The sequence below is a fragment of the Chrysemys picta genome, chromosome 4, assembly GCF_011386835.1.
Source record: "Chrysemys picta bellii isolate R12L10 chromosome 4, ASM1138683v2, whole genome shotgun sequence".
Classification (NCBI taxonomy): domain Eukaryota; kingdom Metazoa; phylum Chordata; order Testudines; family Emydidae; genus Chrysemys; species Chrysemys picta.
Genome location: NC_088794.1, coordinates 37424942 through 37452630, shown reverse-complemented (window position 1 = coordinate 37452630; position 27689 = coordinate 37424942). Strand labels below are relative to the sequence as shown.

At 45.8% G+C, this 27689-nt stretch overlaps 2 long non-coding RNA genes across 2 annotated transcripts in view; one reads left to right on the top strand and one right to left on the bottom strand.

The window, feature by feature from the left end:
* LOC135982990 (uncharacterized) lies at positions 1 to 27689 on the bottom strand. Its single transcript, XR_010600486.1, has 3 exons — positions 27411 to 27689; positions 6715 to 6872; positions 1 to 5155 (listed from the first exon to the last, which is right to left on the bottom strand). It is a non-coding gene; the product is annotated as an uncharacterized LOC135982990 (long non-coding RNA).
* Positions 12992 to 27689, top strand: part of LOC122174837 (uncharacterized) — a 44167-nt gene continuing 29469 nt past the window's right edge. Inside the window, exons 1-2 of the long non-coding RNA XR_006177186.2 lie at positions 12992 to 13103; positions 14956 to 15075. This is a non-coding gene — a long non-coding RNA (uncharacterized LOC122174837). The remainder of the gene's footprint in view (positions 13104 to 14955; positions 15076 to 27689) is intronic.

The window sequence follows — 27689 nt, the reverse complement described above, 5'->3', positions numbered from 1 at the left end:
ACTGTGCTTTTATTTTTTTATTTTTCCTCTCCACTTTTTAAATGATTAATAGGACAAGTTGGTCCTTAGCTTCTGCAGCGAGCCGGGTGTGCTGACAAAGCATTACATCGCTTCTTCCAGGTCACCCAGCAGCAGGCCACGTCTTTGTGAAAACACAGGAATCGGATGGAGGAATTCAGAGACTGACATGCAGGAATTTTTGCCCTTCAGACCCTGGCAACTGTGTAGTCTGCTGCGGTCTCCAGGCATTAGTGACTGCCGCGGGAAAGGAGCAGATGGTGAACCGCAACCTGCGATCTTTTCAAAGCAAGTTTTTTTTCTTTTTAATGTGCAGCCAGTGACCCTCATTCTATTTTACATAGTCATGGTCTCTGGTGTGCAGTAAATTGTATCGGATGACAAAACACAGGGCTGTAAACACCCTTAATTTCAGTGCGCAAACAGAACCTCACTCCAGTTAACCCAGCATCTGAACATAGTCTGAACTCCACTCTATTTCAGTACAGCACATATAGTTTTCCCCACCTCAGAACCTATTCAACTTCTGCTGATGTGTGACCCAAGCAGTTATAGTTGCGGGGAGGGGGGGAGGGGGTATGAGTTATCTCCTTTCCTGGATGGTCCCCTTGATGTTTGTGTTTGCAATGCATATTGCTAGATATCACTGACCATTAGCACCTGAATGCCCCCAGGTGGTTTGGAAAATGTGGTTGGGGCTACACCACAACCCCACTCATGTTCACAAGCCACTGGATGTTCAGGCAACTTGGGCAGAGCCAAACTCCAGGTTTGGAAACCCCCCATGGCATCCAACTCCCATTTGAGTCTCCAGGCTCCCACCCAAATGTTTGAAAATGTTGCCTTTAACTTCTCTGTGCAGCAGTTTTCCCAGCTGTAAACAGGAAAGGTGGCTTCCTGGCTGAAAATAATCTGAGGAGGTGGGCTAAAGTTCTCCCACACTCTATAGCCACCTGCATCAAAAGGACTTTCCATGGGAAGCCGTGGCTGTCCTATTGACTAACACATTTGAGATGGCACTGGACAAAGCACTGAAAAAACACATTGTATGGAACAATCCTACATTGGCCTCTAGTGGATGGCTTATTAGTTTTTCCATCTCTTCTACTTATCTACTTCTATGGCTGCAGACAATGCATCCTTCAATTTTTGTCAATAAAAAAAAACACGGCTTCTTTCCAAGCTGCTTCAAACAATTCCAGCTAAGTTGGGATACTTTTCCCAAAGGTTGAAATTTACCCCTGTACAGAGGGCTACATACCCCTCAAGTCCTTCAAACAGGGCTTTTATAGGACTTAAGTGGTGCATATGTAATCATCGGCGGGTGGGACTGAACCTGGGGCTTCGGGAGCTTATGAATGAGCCTCTACCGCATGAGCTAAAAGCCAACTGGCTGTTAGCTAATGCTATAGAGCAGACTCATTTTATCTGTTTCTCTAAGTGGTCTTGGTGCCACTAGATGGGACAGACCACCACATCCAGACGGTGTGTGGGTTACACATAGGTCTTACGCTGGCTCACTAGATAGGGGTGAATTTCACCCCTTGAGAAAAATATCCCAGCTTGGCTGGAATTGTTTGAATCAGTATATAAAGAAGGTTCAGCTGCTGTGCTTTCCCTCAAGATGCACACTAAGGCCAAAAGAATGGCTGGGCTTTTGCCCTTATGAAAAGTCTTCCAGCATTCTATAGTAATGGTCCAATACCCACCGCTTTACCATAACATTACTATAGTAACCATTGCTGTAGAATTGTATACCTTTCCAGTGAGTGATGCTGCCTCTCGCTGTATTCCAGTGTCACTGCAGGATCATACAGAATTACATGCCCCCAGCAAGAGCTGGATGAGAGGGAATGTGCTGTTGCATGGATTCTGGACACATTTGCCTATTGATAAGCCGCGTGGGGGTAAAGCTTTGAGTAGGGGAGAAAAAGGGTGAACAACTCAATAACTTCAGAGCCAGATCCTCAGCCGGGGACTGATCTAAAACCCCTTGAAGACAATGGAAAGACTCTTTTTGACTTAAGGGGGCTTTGGATTGGGTCCCTGGTATAAATCAGCAGAGATCCATTGACTCCAGTGTAGCTGCACTGACAATCACCAGCTGAGGTTCTGCCCCTCAGTGGTTTTAGCTTTCCCTATTTTTTTGAATGGCTGGGAAGTGTCCCCACAAAACAAAGATGGGAAACTCTGGAAGAGGAGCTTCCCATAGAATTTATGCTCATGCCCAGTTAAAGGGCTGTCATCACCCCTAAAGGGTGAAGAGTGGTTCTTTAGCTCTAGACAAGTATTTTAATTGTTGATGGATTCTTGAAATCTTTTTGGAAATGAGTGTATGTGAAAGGCACCAGATTGACACAGCACAGGAGACTGACTGAAATCCTCTGTTTATCCACAGATCCGATATAATATGGGCAGTAACTGTGTAAGCCCCCAGTATCACCATGCTAATGTGCCCACACTTTGGAAGAGAAGTAATTGTCTATTGGGTAATTCAGGCTCTATGTTCAGTTCTGAGATACATACCTACCAGTCCTACAAGGTGACGTGTGTCTCCTAAGAGATGCGCAACTCCTTCAATTTCCAACAAAGGCCATATGAGTTGATACAGTTCAGCACCTCACAGAATCAGGCCTTTAAAACACTATACATTTAGGGCCCAATCTTGCTGCTGCAGAAATCAACCGCAAGACTACCATTGATTTCAATGGAAACAGGCTCTAACCTTAAGATTTCTTGGCTGAATTCAACCCCCTGGTCTACAGATGAAAGCCACTGTCATCCTGTTCATAATCCCTGAGCTTTCCAGTCCCCGAGCTCTGAATTGTTTCTAAATGGAGTGTTTTTAAGAGATTTCCAGGAGGACTGACCTGCTCTTAAACCTTCCTCTGAAGCAGTGTTATCTGTCCAGACATTCAAGAGGGGAGGAATTTGATTGGAACCTTCTTCATCACCTCTAACAAACACTCCCATTATCTGGCAGATGCCTCCCATTCCTCTCACTCCACAGCTGGGCAGCTGTGAGGAACATGCCAAGATACATGGGGTGGGGTAGATAAGGCATTCTGTGCAGCCAAGGCAGAGGGGGAAGCAGTCAGTGCCCCAGCACCGGTGCACTAAAGTAACAGTGATGGGCTGTTAATTTACATAGGGTATTTAACTTGTTTTTAAGCATTAAAAACCAAGTATTTAACTTTCTGTTAAATGCGTATCAATTCTTATTATTTATTACAGTGTGCCTGCAGGTCCCAGCTCTGACAGGGATCCCATCATGCTACGCATTGTGCAAACACAGAGTGAGAAACGATCCCTGTCCTGAAGAGGTTAAACAGACAAAAAGTGGGAGGAGAAACACAAGCCCACAGAGGTGACGTGACCTGCCCAAAGTCACCCAGCAACTCAGTGCCCCGGTCCAGTGCCCTATCCACAGGTGCAGTATGGTCCAAATGAATTTCATTAGATACAGAACTTCCATCATAGACCTCCCAGTGCCACTGCATTCTTCAGCTTGTGCAAATAAGAAAACACAGCTAGATAAAGAAAGATGCACTTGGTTGCAAATGTTACATTTTTAGGTCATTGGTTCTTCAGATTAGTAAGTTTAGAAGAATTTTGTATAGTTTATCTAAAGCATAGCCAAGTCAGTGATATCGTGAGTTAAGGGTCATTGCTCCATAGATTTTGATGCTGAAGTCTTGAGGTTTGGAGAATTTATGAGTAAATGTCCCAGAGGTGCTCACTACCTTCCTTCCCATTTAGGGTGACCAGACAGCAAATGTGAAAAATCAGGACGGGGTGGGGGGTAATAGGAGCCTATATACGAAAAAGACCCAACAATCGGGATTGTCCCTATAAAATCGGAACATCTGGTCATCCTATTCCCATTGCATTCTGGGAGCAGGGGAAGCGGAGTCTAAGTTGAAAGTGAAGCTTCTAGTCCTGAGGGGATCTCGGTGAGAGAAGAACCCTCTACCAAAAAGGAAATCAAGAGCAAAGGGTAGATGGGTAGGAAAAGACACCATCCTATTGTGACTAATGTTGTAGAAGAAATAAAATAGATTTTTAAATCAGAACTGGTACAGGGCCTCTCTCTCCTCTCTTCTGCTCCAGAGTAAATAATCAGGTGTAACTCCACTGCCATCAATAGATATACGCTAGAGTACAAAACTGGTGTAAGTGAGAAGAGAATAAGGCCCTCTACATGGGGTGCTGTTAAGTGCTATATCAGCCCCTGGGTATATGCCCACACTGCTATAAGCAAATACCAGCCTACAATAGCCTGACTGAAATTAAAATGATCTCCTTCCCTCTGGGTATAATCTTTATAATGGAGCTTGCCAATGAGCACTGTGGCATCATGGGAATGTGCTTGTGAGAATTAGCTGGAGGTACTAGTATTCTTGTTTTTACATTTGATGAAATATTCTTTCGTTAACAGATGTTCAAACTGGGATTTTCCTTCTGTATTTTTTTGTCTGTAGCACAAGGGACTCTAATCTGCTCAATTATAGGGTTAGGAAGGTCGAATCCATTCAAGCAGTCCTGGTTGGCTGAAACATCTTAAGTTGTTTTTAATTTTCTATAGACTGTACAGTATCTCTCTTTATAATAGATTATTGTTTTGTTTTGAGGGTCCTCTGAGGAGACTTGACACTTCTATAGGGTCAATTCTGCTACTGTTAGACCTACCTTACTCCATCAGTGGGGCTATCCTTAGAGTAAGGTGTTTCTCAAGGCAAGACAGAGTGGCAGCATATGAAGGGGCTAGTTAAGTGATTTACCCAAGAATTTATTGTGAGTCAGGGGCACACTAGGGAAAAGAACACAGGAGTCCTGACTCATGCCCCAATCACTAAACTGCACTCAGGCCGCGGCACTGTAGTTGTACTGCAGTGTAGACTCTCCTTACAATGGCGGAAAGGGTTTTTCCATCGCTGTAGATAATCCGTCTCCCTGAGAATCAGTAGTTAGGTGGAAGGACTCATTCTTCCATCAACCTAGCCACATCTATACTGGGGATTAATGCAGAGCAGGTCTCATTTCTTTGCATACAGGAAAATCAGAATGACCCATCATTTCTCTGCACAAATTCACATAAGCCAAGGTGGAATCAAGGGAATCTTGAGTCAGTTCTTGTCTGATAAAATAGAAGAAGAAGAAGAAGGAAAAAAAGAAAGCATAAAGCTGGTTACTATTACTAGCACAGTAGGTTAAGAACAGATTTCCACAAGAGCTCAGGGCCACAGCTGGGGCTAGATTTTTGAGAGCTCAGACCCTATCCAGGATCTAAATCAGAGTTAGCTTTCTAGATGCGCTCAGCACCTAGCTGCTCATATTGGGACATCTATGGCCAGCTTTTCCAAAGACCGCAGCACCCAGCATGCTGGCTGCTTGTTCTAGTGGCTAAACGGGAGCTGTGCTTTCCTGAAAACCTGGTCCTGACCATGAGTAGGAAGCTCTGTTGAAAATTCAGGCCCTAGTGTAGAATGACTTTTTGTTTGTTTAACACACGAGTTCAAGGTAGACAAAACCAGTTGGGATGTGTAACTCTGGACTAGACTGTAAATTCTTTGGGTCCCTATTTGATATTTTTGTTTAGTGCTGAGTACCCTGTTAACATTCAATTAATGTGAAATACTGTAATGAATGGATTTCCAAAGCTTCAGCAGTTTGGTGTAGTTGAGCAATCAAAACTTTAGAGGCCAGATCCTCAGCTGGTACAAATTGACATAGCTCCATTGAAGTCACTGGAGCGACTTTGACTTATATCAGTGAGGATCTGACTCTAGATGTTTATTTAAACCTTGTCTGAACTTCTTTGGCCTAGAGATCAAGCTGGAAATCTTAACAGAGTTAAGCAGGGTCAGAAATACTGGTTTCAGCAGGGTCAGAAATACTGCAAGACAGCATTCCTCAGGGTATTTCAGTGCTCTCACCTCCAGTCAAGTCCCAAAGAGGGTAGAGGAATGTGAAAGTTTTTTTTTTTTTTAAATGTTAACTGAACTTTTCAAACTTGAAAGAAGGGTCAAGTTCAGAGCAGTTCAAGTTTCAGGTTAAGGTTGAATGCAGATCTTACTCTATCTGAGCAGGTTCACACATCCCTAGTTCAAACAGAACTTCATGATTATTAGTCAGAAGTGATAGTGAGCTCCTGGACTGAACTTAGCCCTCACTGAACATTTGACTGTAATAGGAAAACCAACACTCAGTTTGGCAAATTTGCCACTACCAGCAGTCTGGGTCCAATAGAGGACTAAATCTGCAATAGCAGATCAGGGCCACAGCCCCACAACTGATGGCACATCACTAGATCCTAACGCACATGTCGAGCTCCAGGCTGGTGCTAGGGTCCGATCAGGGCCCAAGACTAAAGGAACAGGCCTGCAATAGCAGGTTTGGACTGTGATATCTTAGCGGATCTATGTGGGGCTTAGGACTGGAATTGCAGGGGAGATAGCAGTTTGGATTGATATCTGTTAGTGGAGCTGTAGGTGCCTAGGGTTGAAATAAAAGGGGTGCTGCAGACTTAGGATGTGGGTACATTGGCAGGACTGTGTGAGGCCCAGGACTAAAATAGCAGGGGCATCACTGATCAAGTTTCCATGACCTACACAGCTCCTCCCACACTATATTTATTTCTAGCCAGTGTCCATAGCCCTTTCCGCTCATATGCACTGAAAATGCTTCTGAACTCACCTATCCACAAGCCATATAATAGATCTTAGAGAGGGAGGATGTGCCACTCAGAGGATACTTCAGGTGCTGCTTTAACAGGCTGCTTGCCTATAGCTGTAGAGAGACACAAACAGCTTTTTGAAGGAGTAGGTGGTGGTTCTTATTCAAACAGCTCCCATCTGCGGGGAAACAACAAACGATTAAGGAAAGCGAGCTTAACCATTAATGAGGGTGGACAATGATTAGGGATGTGGCTAAGTTCTCTGTAACTTAACAGCCTCTTTCTTGTCTCAGTGTAGTTGAATTATTTTTGGCAGGCCGAGGCTGGTTAAAGTCTTTTCAAGAGTTAATGAGCCAGAGGAGTCTCATTTTCCAGGGGGCTTTCTTTTGAACCCTCAGTTTTAGCATCAGGAACACAAACAGGCAGTGGGGTTACAGAACTTGGCCTGGTGCAGGGGGGGTTCATGGTTTGGGGGAAACTGTGGTCACACTGTATTAGGGTCAGGGGGGAGCTATCCTTAGACTAAAGACTTCGGGTCAGACCCTCGCCTATGGCTAACCCCAGCGGTGCTAAGCAAAGGTGCTTTAAAGCACTCCATTGCACTTCCTGGATCCTGCTGCTGCCGCCATGTGCAAGCCAGCACCCATGCACCATGTTAGAGCAGCCTAATGGATACCCCAACTTACATCAGGCTGCAACAGCCACAGGGGCTGAAAACACGGCAGAGGACTGGTGTGATATAGGAGAATCCCAAATCATGGCAAGAAGCAAGTGCTTTATGCCATTTGAAAGGGGATAGTCTCACTTTCCCAAAGGGATACACCCTAGAAAAACCCAAGATAATGCACTTTAAAACTGTGACCTGCCCACCCCACCCCCCTTCTGAGCCCTGTACAGTGGGACTGCTGGTGACTAATGCACATGTGCTTACAGGGATACACAAAATAAGTCCATTACATTTTTTAAGATCCCTAAAACAGTTTTTCTGAAGCATGGGGCACAGACGCTATACCTGATGGTGGGGTGTGGTAATATGATTGTATTGGCAGTCATTTGGCATGTCCTGCAGAAACCATCCCTGGCTTCAACACTCACAAATATTGTGCCCATCCTGAAGTTATGCCAGAAAGACCTTTTTTTTATCACTCGTGATAGATAGATAGATCCAAACTAAAACTCCCTGAGCTAGACTTCACAACTGGCCAATTTCTCTATATGAGTCCAAACCAAAATCCAAGAAATGGATTCTCCCAAGTTTAGATCTGGATAGATACAGCTGTGTGTGCACGTGTATGTCCTATTGTATATGTGCTACATACATGCAAAATACATCATCTCCTCAGCTATCACTGATGTGCACTGAATGGGAATGTTACTGCTGTTTAACTGTGCACAGCAAATCTACCGACTACATAACAGGAAGTACAGAGGAATGACACATCCAAGGGGGTAATTGATGTAGGAAGAATGTAATTAAATTATCCAACTGAGACTTGGCTCAGACACCCGGCTTGGTTGGCTAATTTACCTGTGGGCAAAAGGAAATGATTGAAAATGTTTTCGTTGTTTTGTTTTGTCAGGCAGGGCCGAAGGAGCCAATGATGGCAACTTGCACTGTGGTTCTGAAAAAGTTTCCACTCAGCACATTCTACCTCCTATTCATTTGTCTAAACTCCAGTCAGCTGAGGGGAGGGGACAGATAACAAATTTCTAATGGATGCTCTGGCATTTGTTGCTGTTGTGCCTTCCAGTGGATGGCCAGAGAATGTAACCAACTGGTGAAAATCCCTATTAAGTAGCTGGACTCACTGTATGGGCATATTCTGTGCATTCCCAAAGCTGAGCCTCCAACCAGGATCCTTGTGGGTGACAAAGAACAGCTCTCCCAGGAGATTCCCTCTGGCCCACCTGTCTGAGCTACAAGTGTCTGACCTTAGGACAAGTTATCCATATATTTTCTTTTTGTGTATGCGTCCACAGCAGAGTTCCCTTTCCCCTCATGTCGTCACTTCCTGAATGTGACCTGCCTGGGCTACGGAATGGGTGGAACTTCTTTCAGAGCCTATCACCATCACACTTTGCTGAGGCACTGCAAAGCAATACAAGTTGCTCCTGTGAGGACACTTGTAGCCCCTGCTAACCCAGAGTGCAAGAGGCAAGGGGTTGGAATCAAACCCAAGCCTTCATTGGACACTTCCGTTTGTTAGCTACAGGATTACTTGGCCAGCCTTGGTATACTCCTTAGTATTAAAGCAACACCAGCAAGGTGCTCTGCCCTCACCATTATATCTCGTAGTTATAGGAACATAGGAATTGCCAGACTGGGTTGGACACATGGTCCAGCTAGTCAATATTCTGCCTCTGACAGTGGCCAGTACCAGGTGCTTTAGAACAAGGTGCTAGAAGCCGGTTGGTGGTTAGTTATGGGATAAAGCTGCCTACAGGGAAAGCTTCCTTCAAACCCCCATAAGTGACTGGCTTATGTATTGCAGCATGAGGCTTTTTTATCCCTTATAAAGCTAATTAACCTATCTACTGTAACTATGGATGTAGTTACTGTGACCATGTAGCAAATATTTGAAATTATGGTGGATGGTTTTGGCAGGGCTGGTGCAAGGAAGTTTCGCACCCTAGGCAAAACTTCCATCTTGCGCCCCCCCCAGTCCTGTGGCAGCTCCCCGCCGCCCCCCCTCCGCCCTGAGGCGCCCCTCCCCCCACAGCAGCTCCTCCCCCCCCTGCCCTGAGGTGCCCCCTGTGGCAGCTCCCCACCCCAGCTCACCTCTGCTCCGCCTCCTCCCTAAGCATGCCGCCCCCGCTTTAATTCTTCTCCCCTCCCAGGCTTGTGGCAGCAAACAGCTGATTGGCGCCACAAGCCTGGGAGGCGGGAGAAGTGGAGCAGTGACGGCGTGCTCGAGGAGGGGGCGTAGCAGAGGTGAGCTGGGGTGGGAAGCCCTGCGGCAGCTCCCCCCTTGCCCTGAGACACCCCCACAGCAGCTCCCCACCCTCCTGCCCCAGGGAGCCATGTGGCAGCTCCCCACCCCAGCTCACCTCTGCTCTGCCTCCTCCCCGAGCACACCGCCCCCGCTCTAATTCTCCTCACAGGCTTGAGGCACCAAACAGCTGATTGGCGCTGCAAGCCTGGGAGGCGGGAGAAGTGGAGCGGCAACCGCGTGCTCGGGGAGGAACACTGTAAAAAAATATTGGGGGCACCGCTTTTTGGAGCCCCCAAATCTTGGTGCCCTAGGCAACCGCTTAGTTCACCTTAATGGTAGCACCAGCCCTGGGTTTTGGGCTGTGATTTGGGAAAATGTGAACTTCGTGCAGGACATGGAGATTCTATCCAGTATAATCACTGTTTGTAGACGGTAACGCTAGTTGACACTTTTCCTCTTCAAAGTGCTCTAGAAACATTAACTAGTTAATCCTCCCAACTCTCCGGTGGCATTGGTGGAGTTATCTCCATTTTTGAGGCAGAGAGGATTAATGGCTTGCCCAAGGCCAGAAGAGAAGCATTAGACCTGAGATAGGAAGTCAGCAGAGCCCTTCTCCAATAGACAATGCCTCGCTCTCTCAACGTGTGGCACAGCTTGATAATGTTTCCACCAGTCTCTTTGTTCTTTGTTAGACACAGGCCCCTTCATGCTCCCACTTGGGTGATGGAGAAACAATCATGGGAAACAGCACTGGCAAAAATGGGGACCAGTTCCTCAGCCAGCATAAATCAATGCAACTCCATTCTCGTCAATGGAGCTTCATCAGTTTACTCCAGCTGGGATTTCTTCCAGGTTTTCACAGACTTGGTGGTTTCTGTGGGGAAAGGTTGTTCCTTGTGGCTGACATACTTTTAGAGAATCCCTTATGGAGTGAGGTTATGGTCAGTAAAGGGTCTCTAAGCATGACTAGTCTGTGGTCCATATCAGACTACTCCCCTTTTATGATTTCTGTCCAGTATCAAAGTTGCTCAGTATTTATAGGTTGAACCAAGGTCTTTCTAGCTGGCAGCACTGCAAGTTTCACCTGGTATCTGAAAGATAAGATAGATTCCTTCCAGCCGTGTATGTAACTCAGAAGCCTGAATGTATTTCCAAATGTTTCCAAACTATATGAAACTTTTTGAGTCTGCAAACTTGGACGGAACTTCGCAAATGATTGAGTTTGGGTTTAATTTACATTCTGAGCAAAGGCACTGGGTGGTTCTTATTTTATTCATTCTCTTTTAACCACCCCTTCTGCTCTGCAGTCATCCCCCACAGTGAAGGTGCCAAGATTAGGACTTAGCTAGTAGCTTTGTTGATGGGGAAAGCAGACTGGCACACAGCTCCCCCTTCTAGAGTTGCATGGGCTCTGGAGTAGTGACTTGAGTGAAAACCTGTTTTTGCAGTATTTGGAGCAGTTTTCATGTTACTCAAGAGGCACAGAGGGAGTAGATGTGGAGAGTGTGTAGTCACTTCTCTGATCACAAATATGAAACTTTCGCCAAAGATGCCGACTTGACTTGGTGAAGGAAGGCAGAACTGACCAGCTGCAACCCTCCTGCTCACCCACTGTTGAACTCAGCTGACAGATGGCTTGGCATTTTTAGGTCAGTGAATCAGCCATTCCTATCCTCATCAATTTCCTAATATGTAACAAATATCAGCTCAAACACCATGCAGAAGCATACCATAGAGTCCTTTTAATACTAATACACTTGGGTTGTTTGAACAGACTATTGCAATACAAACCTAGCTCTTAGACATATGTCCGCTACTGTGTGACTCCCGGCCCTAGCACCTTGGCAGGTGATCTGGTCAACTTACATGAGCAAGTCTCATCGGTAATTTTATGGGAGACCTTAAAGGAAAATCCAGTTGCTGCAGGAAGCATTATGGGCAGCACTTTTACCTTTGGGACAATGGTGAACTAAATAGTACAGCTAATGGTAAGAAACCCCAAATCAGGACAAACCATAAGAGCTAACGTCTTGACAGATTCTCCAGTGCAGCCACTTTCCACCATGCTGTTGGTATCTTCTGGCCCTACAGCCCAGGAAGGATTGCTCCAGTTAAGGGGTGACCCCACCCTCCTGTGACTTAGGGCAGCTCTACACTACTGGTTAAGTCAATCTAACTTATGACGTCCAGGGGTGTGAAAAAGCCTTCCCCCCACCCTGAGAACCGCAAGTTTTGCGCTGTCCACACTGGTATTATATCGGCAGGAGACACTCTCCCTCTGACATACCTTCCGCTTCTTGCCGAGGTGGAGTAATTCTGCTGATGGGAGAGCGCTCTCCCATCGGCATAGCGCGTGTTCACCAGACGTGCTACATCAGTGCAGCTGCATCAGTGCCCTTAGAATTGATGTCACCACTTCTCTTTTGTGCTGTGAGCATAGCAGAGGAAAGGGGGCTGACTTCAGTGGCAACTTGTCTTAGAAGCACTGAAAATCAGGTGCAAAACTTCCCGTTGCCCTGGACTGACTTTCATCCGGCTAAATGTATGGGTGACTGTGATTTGGAGAAAGAACCAAGATGGGAAAAGGAAACATTTCCGTGGCAGGTTGATTTTGAAAAATGGCAGCTGTTTGAAGCAGCTGAAGAGGGAGACATTGGGAATGTTAACAGTGGTGCTGCTGGGGAGGGAGAGGTAGGCAGAATGCAGGTGAGGCAGCCATAGGAACAATTCATCAGATGGATGACACTGTCACCTATGCGGTATCTGTATCAAGCGTGTACACTGCTGCGATATCCTTTGAGATACAGCATGGATGTAAGATATTATTGTTGATGATGATGAGAAGTAATTTACCACAGCAAACTGCAAAATCACATTCACTGCTGGTGTTTACCACTGAACTTCCTAAAAACATTGGTGCTGACTTGAAAAGCTAGACTTTGTAGTTGATTATTGGCTGGCTGTTTATTTGTTTTTCTTCTTGTATTCTGTCCAAGTGCTAAACCCTGCAGTCAGGGCTGGGTTTACAAGTAGGCGGCATATACCTAGGGTGCTGAAGTTTTAGGGCCTTCCCACTGGTCCCATGCCAGCTGGGATTAGCAGCAGCCAGGGTTGGAAGCCACTGCTCCAACATGGTTCTAGCCCAGCTTTAAGAGTAACCCATTATTACTACTCCACACTTGCTTCTGGTGTCGGACTGTCTAGCAACCAGCCCTGCCCGAGTCCTTCGTCTGTGACTTTAATAGGAACTTTGCCCGAGCAGGCGCTGTAGCAGAACATGGCCTGAGATTTCTTTTCTGTTGGTGCAAACAGAGTAAATGAATAACAGGAATCAGAGTTGAATCCAAGTGAGTGAATGTGGAGATAGGGCTCGAACCAATGATGTGCTGATCCCCTCTTCTATGGGAGCCATTCGACTTGCGGGTGTGCAACAGCCTGCTGAATTGGGCACCTGCAGAATGCTCAAAGGCTTTGGGGTAGGGAGAGGCATGTTTATACAGTTATACATTGCTGTTTATACAGTTCCTGAAATGGCAGGCCTATCTTTGTCTGCCAGACTTTGGACTGTGTGTTTTGGGCTCAGAGTTCTGTGTTTTCCTTGCGGGTTAAAATTAGAAAGAGGATAAAAAGAAAACAGCTCTCAAACACAGATTAGCCCGAATGAAAGCGTTTCTGCTACCCTGTCAAGCTGCTATGCTGGGGAGTACTGGGGAGGGGGAAGCTTTGCATCCTCGGTAGCAACAATAAGCCATTGGTTTTCTGGCACTTGTATCCACTCCAGTGTTATTCACTCTGGAAAGACCTATCAGTTTCTCCTATGCCTAACTGAAAATAATAATGAACAAATAACAATAGCATAATGCAAATGATTATTACAGGCCCCTGCTAAGTTCAAGGCCCCATGGTGCTAGGCACTCTACACACTTAGTGAGAGAGAGTCCCTGCCCAGAAAGCTTACATTCTATCTTTGGTAGCATACGAGTGACTAAACAGAGGAGCAGTGATATCAAAGAGTTAGAATAAGATGGTATAACCGGTACCTACATCATCCCAGCTCTTTAAACCATGAGCAGATACTCAGACTCAAAAATGTGCCAGCTTTGACAGTCCCAGCACTGGGAAGAGGAGAAGGGGAAAGATTTGATTTCACTGTGGGTTCCCAGGACCCACAAAGAGCAAACCTGCTGTCCAGCTAGGCCTTTTAGTTTTAGGAGGAGCCAACCACAAGGAGCCCAGTCAGAACCTCAGTGGACTAATGCAGCAGTTCTCAACCAGAGGCCTGGGGCCCACTGGGGGGCCATGAGCAGGTTTCAGGGGGTCCTCCAAGCAGGACCAGCATTAGACTCACTGGGGCCCAGGGCAGAAAGCCGAAGCCCCGCTGTGCAGGGCTGAAGCCCGGGATCCTGAGCACCGCCACCCAGGGCTGAAGCCAAAGCCTAAGCAACTTAGTTTCACAGGGCTCCCTGTGATATGGTGCCCTGGGCAAATGCCATGCTTGCTACCCCTTAATCCTGGCCCCATCAAATGGGAACAATAGCTCTTTCTCACAGGATGCATTAAAGGTACTCAGATACTATTGTTTATGGGGAAAGGGCAGTTAGCTATTTATTTTTCTCTCAAGATATATCTCTCTGTCACTTTTTCTTAATCTCCCTCTTTTCTCAGTTTTTCATTCTTTCTTTCCGCTAGCTTACCCCCTTTCCTCTTTCTCGCATTCTCATTCCATCTTTCTTGTGCACCTATCACAGACTGGCAATCTTAACAGATCAACTCTTTTTCTGACCACCGCACCGAAGTGAATTTGATTCTCAAGATATTACGGTGCTGGTGTCACCCAGGGCCAAGAAAGGCATGCAAAAACAAATACAGTGGTAGCTTCCTGCTTAGACCTCAACGCTGACCTGCAGCACCCCTCCATCTCCAGCTCTGGGCCTCCTTACGGGGCTCTGCTGGTACAGACCTCTACATACTATTCCAGGTCCATCCCTCTCTTGAGCAGAGTAACTACTCATTGTACCAAAGAGTGTCACGTTTTGTTAGTCCTTGCTAAAATAAATATTTTCCTCTCTGAATGGAATAGTATTTTCATTAATAAAGCACCGATTATATTCAAGACAACCCATTGGTCTCTCCAGTTAACACGCAAGTGCCACAGGCAGTTGGGGCATGGGCTTGGGGGCTTGACCTCTGAGACAGTATCACTGTTTAAGCAAATGAGAAGGCCTCCTCCAGGCTGTTACACAGTGCAGAGATAGTGAGATAGGCCTGTTGTGAGACTTTGGCTTGACTGTCCTTTCTGTGACCTTTGAACCTGATTTTTTTCTGCAGCTGAACAAATCAACACCAGGGTGAGGATGTGGGAAGAGAAAGGAAAGTAGGCACTGGAGCAGACTATGCTGCAAAACATTCACTTTCACAACTGTAACAGAAGACTCACAAGCACCATAGGTGAGTGAATTGGGGTAGTTAAAGTAGGCTGCTGTTGGCATGGGAAACTCTGCTGTACCCCTCCCCATGTTAATAGCAGTAGTAAATAATAAGAGTTTGCACTCCCTGTCCCTTTCATGTGATCTGTGGGCCTCCAAGGTCTTAACAAAGGTGGGAAAGTGTAATTATCCCCAGGGCCAGCTCCAGGGTTTTTGCTGCCCCAAGCGGCTCAAAAAAAAAAAAAGCCGATCACGATCTGCGGCAGCAATTCGGCGGGAGGTCTTTCGCTCTGAGCGAGAGTGAGGGACCGTCCGCCGAATTGCCGCCGAATAGCTGGACGTGCCGCCCCCCTCCGCAGTGGCCGCCCCAAGCACCTGCTTGGCAAGCTGGTGCCTGGAGCCGGCCCTGATTATCCCCATGGAATATTGATCATAGTGATGTCAGAGGATATTTTCCGGATTAGACACTCTCTGTATGCTTGATGCTGTCCCTGAGAACTCAGTCAATATAGCAGCAGACTGAAAGGAAAAATCTTCTCAGTGGGGAAGTTGGAGCTTGTGCTGCTGGTGCGAAGTGGGAGGTAGGGTTCCTGTTGTCGGTGTTGCAAGTGAGCACAGGTGAGATCAGAGAGGTGGGAATCACAATATGTAGGTGCAGAGGTGGGGCTCCTGCTGCGGGTGAGGGGGGAAAGTGGGACTTATCATGCTGGAGGAGGAGGAGGCAGGTCTTGCATCATGGGTGAGGTAGGTCTCATGCTGAGCAGGGTGTGGTGAGATATGGCTCAAAAGGCAGGGCTCATGCTGCAGGTGTGGTGAGGGAAGTTGGACTTGCCATGGGCCCGATCCAAAGCCATCGAAGTAAGATGGAAAGGCTCCCAGTGCCAGCAAGTTTGGGGAAGCATGAATATCTATGTTTGCAGTGCAGATGCCGTGCAAATAACTCCCGAGGTTCAGCAGCACCTGGCGGGAACCCCATTCACAATGCTGAATATAATCATGGCACTTTCCATGTTCTCTTTACAGATTGCAAACATATAGAACATGACCATATAAATGACCTTTCAGGCACCCTGCAAAGCCTCCCTTTTTTCACAGGCATTTGGAGAAGACAGGGGTTTGTAGACATAAGAAGAGGGTTGTATGTTGGAGATGGATATAGGTGCAGTCTTTCAGTTTTCTTGGGGGGGGGGGCGGGGGGATAGAGGGATATTGGCTAACTGAAGAATTGTGAGATTGGATTTGGAAGGACTGAATTAGTATAGTGAAAATGTAAAAGATTGTCGTTATGTGTGTTAACTGATATAAGATGCCCAGAGCTTAGGCTAGGTTCCTGATTCATTGAACTGATTAAGTATTATAGCTGGTGTTGGTCACTCCCACTATAACTCTTTGAATTCACACGCTCCTTTGCTAGATTCACCTTTTAGGCTGACATTTTCCAGACTCACTCTCTGTCAAAAAGTGAACTTTTGTTCTGGTGAAGCTGTATTAACTTTTATTCAGGGCACCTTGTGCACCAGGGAACTCCTTTAAATGGGTGATCTTAGAGGCCAGGGAAAACTCCAATGGGACAGCAGAGCCACAATGGGGACAGGACCATGCAGGGGCATGGAGAGTCTCAGCAGATGATCTACACCCCAGTGTATGTTGAGGATTTCACAGGGTTTGTGACCTAGACCCCTAAATACTTCCTGAAGGAGAGGTGGACAAGTGATGGCCCCTGAAGGATATATGCAGAGGAAGTTCTATAAGGGTCTCATGGATTTTCCTGGCCCTCAGTCCCTAGGACACATGAATGTCCAACAGGGGTCCACTCTGCCCCCTTCCCCCTCCCCCTCCTCCAGTTAAAATCATGAGAAGTCAGGGAGTGCAAACACTAAGATGCCAACATGGTGTTACTTGACTAGTGCTACATATTTTTTTGTATACATATTTTTTCTGATTAAATATATAGCTTAATACACATTGTTTTATTTTCTCATATACTCTAAGAATACAGGATTTGTGATGTGGTTGAATTAACCCTGCTGTTGGAATCTTAACTTCCTGCTCATTTGTGATTTTTAACTGTGCATACTGCACATTACATTAAACTAAATGTTTGCCTTTAACATATATTGTATAAAAAGCTACATTAAAAGAACATTAAGACTTCAAGGTCAAGCACTCAGAAGATAGGAAATGCCAGAATTAAGCTTGTCCATGGCCACTAAGTGTGTGTGCCTCAATTTTTGTGTGCCCAGAATACATCGGGTTAGATTTTCAGTGGTACTGAGCACTCACAACTGTAACTGAAGTCAATGGGAGCTGTTCTTGGAACGTAGAAAGGGCGATAAAAAAGGTAAGTTCTGTAAAAATCAAAGCCTGCATATCTCAAAATGGGCACACAACATTTGTAGAAATGTCTGACAATTTTTGCCTTAATCTCTCTGTGCCTCAGTTCTCCGGCTCTAAAGTGGGGATAATTATAACAGCTAATCTCAGAGATATGTTATGAGGATAAATTAATTAATGTTTGTGTCAGTGCTTGTGATGTATTCTGATAGTTTGGTGAGAGCACCATAGAAATGCTCAAAAGGAAATGAATAATGCTCAAAAGGAAAATCAATAGTGCAGTTTGGACAGTGTATAGAAAATAAGGCCTGGGGCCATATACTGAATGCAGAGTATAAAAAAAAAATTCGAATAACTACTCATTTGCTAAATAAGGCAGGAGTCCTGTGGAAAAAATAGTATGTGATCATGTAATTAAAGACTGTATCATAATGCATACACAGAATGGAGCAACCTTAAGTCTGGCATTTCCTAACTCTGGAGGGTTCGTCTTTGCAACCTTACTGTTCTTTTAATTTAGTTTAACATAATTTATTGTAGAATGTGCTGACTCCTAATGTGGCACAATATGTTTAGAATCTATAAATTCACCATTAAGGTTTTGTATGAGTGCGCAATTTGGTTGTGAGTGCCTTATGGAGTGCAGGAGTGTATTATTAATAGCATTGTAGGCGATGTGGAGGCGGCAAACAAAAAATGCTAGAGATTTTCCCCTTAACTTCATATTTCTGTGCTGTTAAGGTTTCTGGTGGGCAGGGTGTGGTGTGATGAAACCTATGCTTGTCACTAAATGTAATTTTTGTTTGTGTTAATACATATTTATGACAGAATACTCCAACGCATCGTATATACAATATATTTTAAATGTCATGCAAATCAGCCAGTTTGGTGACTGGAAAATACACATTGCATATTTGAGAGAGAGAGAGAGAGAGAGAGAGAGAGAGAGAGAGAGAGAGAGAATGTCTAAGGGGTCTAGAACATCGTCATTCCAAGATCAGTTTCCTGATGCTAGATAAAAGCTAGAGCCTGAGATAAGACTAGTATCAGAGGGGTAGCCGTGTTAGTCTGGATCTGTAAAAAGCAACAGAGTGTCCTGTGGCACCTTTAAGACTAATAGATATATTGGAGCATAAGCTTTCGTGGGTGAATACCCACTTCATCAGACACATGTAATGGAAATTTCCAGAGGCAGGTATAAATAAGCAGGCAAGAATCAGTCTGGAGATAACGAGGTTAGTTCAATCAGGGAGGGTGAGGTCCTCTGCTAGCAGTTGAGGTGTGAACACCAAGGGAGGAGAAACTGCTTCTGTAGTTGGATAGCCATTCACAGTCTTTGTCTAATCCTGATCTGATGGTGTCAAATTTCCAAATGAACTGGAGCTCAGCAGTTTCTCTTTGGAGTCTGGTCCTGAAGTTTTTTTTGCTGTAAAATGGCTACCTTTACATCTGCTATTGTGTGGCCAGGGAGGTTGAAGTGTTCTCCTACAGGTTTTTGTACATTGCCATTCCTGATATCTGATTTGTGCTCATTTATCCTTTTACGTAGTGACTGTCCAGTTTGGCCAATGTACATAGCAGAGGGGCATTGCTGGCACATGATGGCATATATACAATTGGTAGACGTGCAGGTGAATGAACCGGTGATGTTGTAGCTGATCTGGTTAGGTCCTGTGATGGTGTTGCTGGTGTAGATATGTGGGCAGAGTTGGCATCGAGGTTTGTTGCATGGATTGGTTCCTGAGTTAGAGTTGTTATGGTGCGGTGTGTGGTTGCTGGTAAGAATATGCTTAAGGTTGGCAGGTTGTCTGTGGGCGAGGGCCGGCCTGCCTCCCAAGGTCTGTGAAAGCGAGGAATCATTGTCCAGGATGGGTTGTAGATCACTGATGATGCGTTGGAGAGGTTTAAGCTGAGGACTGTAGGTGATGGCCAGTGGAGTTCTGTTGGTTTCTTTCTTGGGCTTGTCTTGTAGCAAGAGGCTTCTGGGTACATGTCTGGCTCTGTTGATTTGTTTCTGTATTTCCTTGTGTGGATAACTGAGGTACAACCAACACCTACAAGATCTTCACCAAGCATTCTCAAAACTACGATATCCACACAAGGAAATAAGCAGTTTCTCCTCCCTTGGTGTTCATACCTCAACTGCTAGCAGAGGACCTCACCCTCCCTGATTGAACTAACCTCATTATCTCCAGACTGATTCTTGCCTGCATATTTATACCTGCCTCTGGAAATTTCCATTACATGCATCTGACCAAGTGGGTATTCACCCACGAAAGCTTATGCTCCAATACATCTGTTAGTCTTAAAGGTGCCACAGGACTCTGAGATAAGACAATATTTTTCAACTGAGACACACTGATCCTGTGACATTGTTTGGTTACAGCGACTTTATCTCTACTACACCAGTCAGATTTGATCACTGCATTGATGGATATTGGTGAAGTAGAACCACAATTTCTCCTTGTCAGCCTGATCAAAAGGGCTTCAAGGGGCACTGGATCAGGTCCTGTCAGAGACACTATAAAATCTGGCATGCATAGAAGAATATTAGACCTACCAACTTAGTTTAGATGACGGGAAGTAGTAAGGGCCATTGTTATGTTTGACACAAGAAAACAAACTCATCCTCGCGCCATCATGATTTTGCTTCACAAAGCAAAGCAAGCTTAACAACACAATGAGAGATGACATTGTGCTGGTCTGATATCATGTTTAGGAAATGTCCGCGACTCTGCACACCCTGTTTGGAGTACTCTGGACTGCCCCATTTAATCTGTCATCTCACAATATTTGGGAAACATAGTAATCCTTAACCCATGAGAACATATTGAACCTCTGCTGGTCTGCTCACTTGCTGGAGGCCTGGGATAAAATTTAAAACACACAGAATTCTGTCACAGATGTAAGCACGTTATTTCTAGGAACACAGAAACATTGGAATGGCCACACTGCATCAGACCCAGGGTCCAGCTGGTCCAATAACCTGTCTCTGACACTGGCTGGCACCAGATGCTTCACAGGAAGGTTGATGAAGCCTCTACACTGGGCAGATGTGGAATAATCCTAATTTCTAATAGTTAGAGATGGTCTTAAACCCTGTGGCATGAGAGGCTTTTATTAATCTCTTTCTAAAAATATTGTTAGCATTAACTATTGTGACAAAGTTCCTCCTCTACCTTGGTGGGTCCTGCGCTTATTGGCGGATTTGCTCGCCTCACAGATTTACCCTGTGGGTCGGGAAACAGTCCAGAGACTTTCCCCTCTGGTAGAAGCTACTGTCCAGGTCAACTCCTCCTGTGTTTGATCAGGAATTGGGAGGTTTGGGGGGAACACGGGCCCGCCCTCTACTCCGGGTTCCAGCCCAGGGCCCTGTGGACTGCAGCAGTCTAGAGTGCCTCCTGGTACAGTTGCACAACAGCTACAACTCCCTGGGCTACTTCCCCATGGCCTCCTCCCAACACCTTCTTTGTCCTCACCACCGGACCTTCCTCCTGATGTCTGATAATGCTTGTACTTCTCAGTCCTCCAGCAGTACACCTACTCACTCTCAGCTTCTTGCACACCTCTTGCTCCCAGCTCCTCTCACACACTTCCTCTCTGGCCTGACTGGAGTGAGCCCTTTTATAGCATCAGAGAGACCTTAATTAGAGTCAGGCGCTGAACTGCCTCACCTGATTTAGCAGGTTAATTGGAGTCAGGTGTTCTCATTAGCCTGGAGCAGCCCCTGCTCTGGTCACTCAGGAAACAGAAAACTGCGTATCCAGTGGCCAGCATATTTCCCTTCTACTACTCTGCTGTTCCCAACTGGTCTGGGTCTATCACACTATATAAATCTGGATATATTTGTTACCCATATAAATGTCCAGTCCCTTTTTGAATCTAGCAAAGTTCTTGGCCTCAACATGGGCCTGCTATTTTTGCTATAGCATTACTATTTTTATAGTGCCATAGGCATGCCTGGCACTTTATAGAAGTCAAGTAAATTCTTGCCCTGAGGAAATTACAATTGAGTTGAGGTTGAGAATCCAAGTACAGAACCATACCTTCAAATCAGAGATGGAGAGATAAAAGGTGAAGAGAGAAGGAGGAGCAGATGGAGAAGAGTCAGAAAAGAATGGAGGACAAGTGAAACAAGAAAGCAGGCGAGGAACAGAAATTGAGGGAAAGCCATGGATTTTACTCCTAGCTGCCAGCACATTAACATTGAAATCTCAATTTGGATCTGTTGACACAAATCAGGTGCTTGCATAGGGGTTGGAAGCAATTTTACCTGTTACATTCCAAGTGCTTTCGATGTTAGCAACATAAACTTCATGGCCTGGAGTGATTGTATTACATCTGCCTCTCCCTTATCTGCTATGTAATCTCATGGCCTGAAGACATTATGTACTCTCTATCCCCTCTCTGATAAAAATAAAGCATATAAAAACATACACACACACAAAATCCCAAGCCAAAAATTCCCTTAGGGGAACATGCTGTGACTAGATAAGAGCAGGCTAGAAGGCACATAGCTACCTCTTGTGCTGATTGGGACAACTGGTGAGGAGGGGTGGAGGACAGAGAATGGAGTGAGGTGGTTGGGGGATCATTAATGAGAGAAGGAGTAAAGTGGATGGGAAAGAAAATAACGAGGGAGGCAGAATGGAGCAAGAAGAAGGGAGCCAAAGAAACCTGATGGGGACATGATTGGTCTTTTGGAATTGTAGTATCTTTAAACATAAGTGCCGTGGCTGAACAGTAACATTTTAAAAACTGACCTTTCAGGAGCATGTGCAACCAGCCCTTCTTGGGCTATCACTGGAATATGAAAGCAGGACCTTCAGCACCAAAAGGATGAGCCTCAATCAGTTGAGCTAAAGAAACACATCCATTATAGGCACCTATAATGGACTCATTAGCCTTTTATGTGGACCTGCTACTAGAGGGCAATAATCCTTGTGGGTTACACAAAGTATGTAACAACTCTTCCTGATATTCTTTGTGCCACATCCTATAACCAAAGCTTTATCATGTGTCGTGCATTGGTCTGGTTTTGGGACACTTAGTCAAATACGCCTGAGTTTTAATTCTAGCTCTGCCACTGATCTCCTCTGTGGCCTTAGGCAAGTCTTTTGATTCTGTGTCTCCATATCTTCTGTTGTAAAATGAGGATAAGCTATACACCTCAACAAGGTGCTGGGAGGGTTCTTTAGTTAAGGTTTGCATAGTTCTTTGAAACGTATTGGAGTAAGTATTATTAAGGTGGAGGAGAGGAGAATGAGAGGTGGGGACGGAAGGATAGATGAAAGAGATGGAGAAGAATAATGAGAGGAGGTGAGCTGAGACAATGTGGGGAAAGAAGAAAGAAACATGGATAGCTCAGCACCTCTGAAAATCAGGCCACTGGTCTATGCCGGAATTTCCACACCTGGGTAATAACACATGGCCAGACAGAGCCTTTGGATATCAATGTGCTACACTAAGGTTTACCCCCAATTTAAGGCCCTTTTGCACCACCCAAGCCATGTAAAGGGGCCTTCGAGTACCTGAGAATCAGGCCCATTGTGAAGCTTAATTGGCCAGTAGTTGTACAGTGTCTTTAAAATGTAAAGAGCCATCAAAATGTTTATTATTTGATCATGTATCCCTATAACGTGATTGTCAATGATCATGCCATTGGCATAAACTTTTCCTAAAATAGCAACGCTGCTCACTTTTGAAGTGTGCTTCATTCAAAGGCAGGTAAGCACTGTATAGTCAAACTCATTCCTCTTCCCCTGCGCTAACCTCTAGACCAGATGCCCTCCCTCTTTTCCTAGGGTAATTGAAAACATCTGAAAATTCTTCCCTGGCCCTCCCCCTGCTCTGCTTTCCTTAGTCTTCAACATTTTAAAGAGAACATTAACCTAAAACTTGGATTAAATCCTTATTTTATCACACTAACACTGACCACCGTGCAATAACTTGAGCTGCTGTTTGCCTGCTCTTTGACAAACCAGCACAAGAGAAGAAGATGGTCCCTCAGTGGGATCTCAGCTGCATGCCAGTGGGATATTTTATATACTTGACTCAACTGGTGGGAGCATGTAGTTAACACAGAAGACAACTAATAGTGGACAGAGCTATGTGAAAACATTCCCACCTCCTACTGGTTTCGCTAATGGGGGATGAAATTTTTTTTCACATATGTTCTTTGCAAAGAAAAAAACCTTCTTGTTTTTGTCTTGAGCTAAAAATGTAGAAGGTGTAATGGTTTTGCATGGATCAGCTTATGGACCTTCCACTGCCCCCACTCCCTGCTTCCATGCACTTATTATTATTCATATTTGTATTGCAGTGGGGCATAGAGATTTCCACCACTATCAGGGCCCTGTTGTACTAAGCATTGTATTTACCCTACAGAAAATGTCAGTCTGTCCCAAGAAGCTTACAATCTAAGTAAACAAGACAGACAAAATGTGAGAGAAAGGAAGGATTTATTAGCCCTATTACAGAGGGGGAACTGAAGCACAGAAAAATCAAGGGACAGATTTTCAAAAGAGCCCCTTTCCCAACTAGGCACCAAACTAAATGAGCGCTGGGTGCTGAACTCTGAAAACCTGGCCATGAGTGTCACAAAGGGATAGTTGCAGCACTTTTTGGAAAATGTTGCCAATTTTTTTGGTGGCTGAATGGGAACTGAGTTCTTTTGAACACCTGACCCCATCTCCTGGGTGCAGGGTAGCTGACTGGCTCCATGTGACTTGCCCAAGTTCACACAGGTAGATTAGGACAGAGCCAGGAATTGAGGCTCAATCTCTCCAGGCCCAGGCTGACAACTTAACCACAAGACCAACCTTCCTCACCGTTTTTGCCCACCATGTTGTGCTGGTTATTTGTGCCAGGAAGGCCCTGCCATTCATCTGTTGCCAAGGGAGAAAGTTATCCAGCCCATGGCGTGCCACTGTGACTTATATCAAACTCCACTCCTCCTCTGGATACTCTGCATGAGATTGTGAGAAAGGACACAGACCGGGGACAATGATTAACAAAGCTTTTCTTGCAATCAACAGTCTACAAGCCATTCTGAATTACTGTAGCGTACATCCCATGGGAACGAATAGTCCCCGTTAACTCAATGTCGGACCAATTAGAACAGACAGTGAATATAATTAGCATGCTCAGGAGAATGCATCTAAAGCTGTTTGGACACATTCCTTAGACCAGTCAGCAGCAAAATTGTTCTCACAGCTATTCCACCCCCATACCATCCTCAAAAATAAAGCTCTTTGGCCTTAACTCACCAATCCACAAAGCCTGCCATATCACCTCCGAAGTCCACTAGCTCCCATGGCCTCTTCTGGTTCTCAGCCTCAGACACTTTCCACAGACTCCTAGGGTACTGTATAGTCTTTACGCATGGGGTTCCATTCTGAGCCCCACCATGTCCCCTTTGTTCTGCTTTGGTCCCTAGAGCAGACCTAAACCGCTGGTTGGGGGTTCCCCGAGTGTAAGGGGAACCAGCATACCTGGTCCTGTGTTGCTCTCCTCTACAAAGTACCTTTATTCCCACAGAATAGAGGCATTAGACTAAAGAACCACTATTCCCCAAACATTTTTCAAACAAAACCCATTTTATGTGAAGAATGTTTCCCAAGAGTGAATATTCATGGCTCTGAACATCTCTGACTGGAAGTGGAGTTTGGAATTTGAAGAGATATTGGTCATCACTATTTTTGCAGAGTTCAACCAGTTCTATTCTTCAGCCTGTTTATGATGTAATAATACCTACCAAAGCACCCTCACTTGGGAAAAATAAGTAAGGCTGTGTGAACATGGCAATGTTCTTCCTTCATGATCTTTCCTTACAATTATTTCTTGCAATTCTGCTGCAGGCTATTTTAATAGCCTTTTTAGCAAATGGCAGTTTCCAAATCAAATTTCAAGATTTTGCATCTGTTGGTGGCAAAAAATCCAACCCCCTCAGTATTCCCAGAAAGAATTTTCAAAATATATTTTTTTAAAAATTTCAAGGGAGTCACTTGAAAATAGTACTTATTCAATCTTATGTGCAATTAAATGGTCCAATTTGACATAATAAGACACCCTTTTTCAGCCAACAGCAGCAAACAGATGGCACCCAATCAAAAGGACATTTTGGACCAGTTTTTCAAAACTGAAATTAAACAAATCTATTTTCAAAGGTTTAATTTTGTTGTGATGATCTCATTGCACACAGTCATAGAAATAAACAGAAGGAGCAGGGGAACAAAGAATGAAAATATATGAGAGGGAAACAGATGTTCTCTGCCTGGAGGTCACAACTGCCCTGCCCTTCCCACCTTGCCAAGTGGGAGATGAGGCCTGGCCAGATCTCAGGGTGCTGGCAGGAAGCAAATCCTTTATGTAAAAGATGTCCTGGTTGTAGAAGACTGAGAACCCCAGCCTCTTTTGCTCCCCTGAAGGACAGGGAGAACCAGCGAGAGAAGAAATCTTCCTGCACAAGGAGGCAGAAAGGGATCGCCCAGCTTGGACAATTCTTTTCACACCAGTTGCCAGTGCTGCTCCACCTACTGGAGGAAAGACTTAGAACCCTAGAAACTCCCCAGTCGGTCACCAGCTCCTCCTGCTGGTCTCACTTCATATTCTACCACCTGAGTCGTCCCCATGTCACCAGCCAGCGAAGAGGCAGGAGGAAGGAGACGATGCAGTAGCTGAGTGCCTCCAAGACATGGAGAGGAAAATCTTCCTATGGCAGACACCAGGAATTGAACTGGGGACCTCCAGGGCTAAAAAACCATGCATCTATGGCTTCAGCTAAAGAGACAGCCTCTTTTACTGAGAGTTTTAATAGAGTCCCATTCTCTGTGGATCAGGGACAGATGGGGACATATAACACATACTGATCCATGAGTTATATAGCATTATGGCCAGTGCAGGGACCGAGATAGAAGGCTTTGCGCTTTCTCTATTCAGCAGCAGCCAGAGACTGGATCAGACACTGGCACAGGCTAGGCTTCCCTAACTTGTGCTCATGACTACCCTCCCTTCTTTGTTGCTGCAACCAACAATCACCTGCAGGGCCGGTGCAAGGAAGTTTCGTGCCCTAGGCGAAACTTCCACCTTGCGCCCCCCCCAGCCCTGCGGCAGCTTCCCGCCCCCCCTCCACCCTGAGGTGTCCCCCCCCGCGGCAGCTCCCCCCCTGCTCTGAGGCACCCCCCTGCGGCAGGTCCCCCCCCCGGCCCAGGGAGCCGTGCGGCAGGTCCCCCCCGCCCTGAGGCACCCCCTGCGGCAGCTCCCCACCCCCCGGCCTGGGGAGCCGTGCGGCAGCTCTGACCCAAGGGAACGCCTGGGCTGCCGGCGGCGCGCTGACCCAGGGGAACCCCTGGGCTGCCTGCCGGCAGCTCAGACTCCCTCTCCCTCCCAGCGCAACGGCCTTGGTAAAATAAATAAATAAATACATAAAAATAAAATAAAATAAAAAATTGGGGGCGCCGCTTTTTGGCACCCCCAAATCTTGGTGGCCTAGGCAACTGCCTAGTTGGCCTAAATGGTAGCACTGGCCCTGATCACCTGGTCACTAGACTGCCCTGGTCACACCTCCTCTGCCCTTGATCCATCCCCCTTCCACCTTCAGTATATACTCCCCATTCCATCTTGAAGTTCCCCATGCAGTAGGGGTTCCAGTGAGGAGCTGGTGAAGAGGCCCTCTCTGGCAGTGTTATTCATTATGAGTGTGTGTGTGTGCGCGCGCAGGGTGGGGGGAGAAAGACACACCTTAATTCCCACTCCTTTGCAATGCTCAGTCTGTCCCTATGAGTTCAGCTCCGGGAGCTACACCACTGAGCCATTAGAACTTCTGTAGGCCAGCAGAGATGGCGCGCGAACAGGCTCAGGCACCCTGGGACAATGGTGATGCCATAGAGTGGGCAGACCACAGCAAATACATACAGCTCAGCAGCAGGGAAAAGGCACTTTTTTTCCTTTAAAGTTTTGCACTTTGGGGAGTCAAAACAAATCCAAAAGAGTGTGTGTAGAGAGAGGGGGGTAATCTCTTACCCGCAACACCTATGAGCAGTGTTGTTTTTCAGGAACGTGGCTTTCAAGGTGTTCCTTGCAGTGGCAGCAGCTTGCGAAGAGGCCATGTTGTTATCAAATGACTGGATTACATTTGGAAACCAATTCAGAAGAAGATACTGGGTGCTAAAGCCATAAGTCCAAATCCTTGAAAAGAGCCTGCTGCCAGGCCCCAGCGTATTGAGCCAGAGCACCTGGCTGGGTGCCCGCTCCATGCCTCTGATTCCACAAGAAAAGGCACACAGAGAATTCTCAGAACCA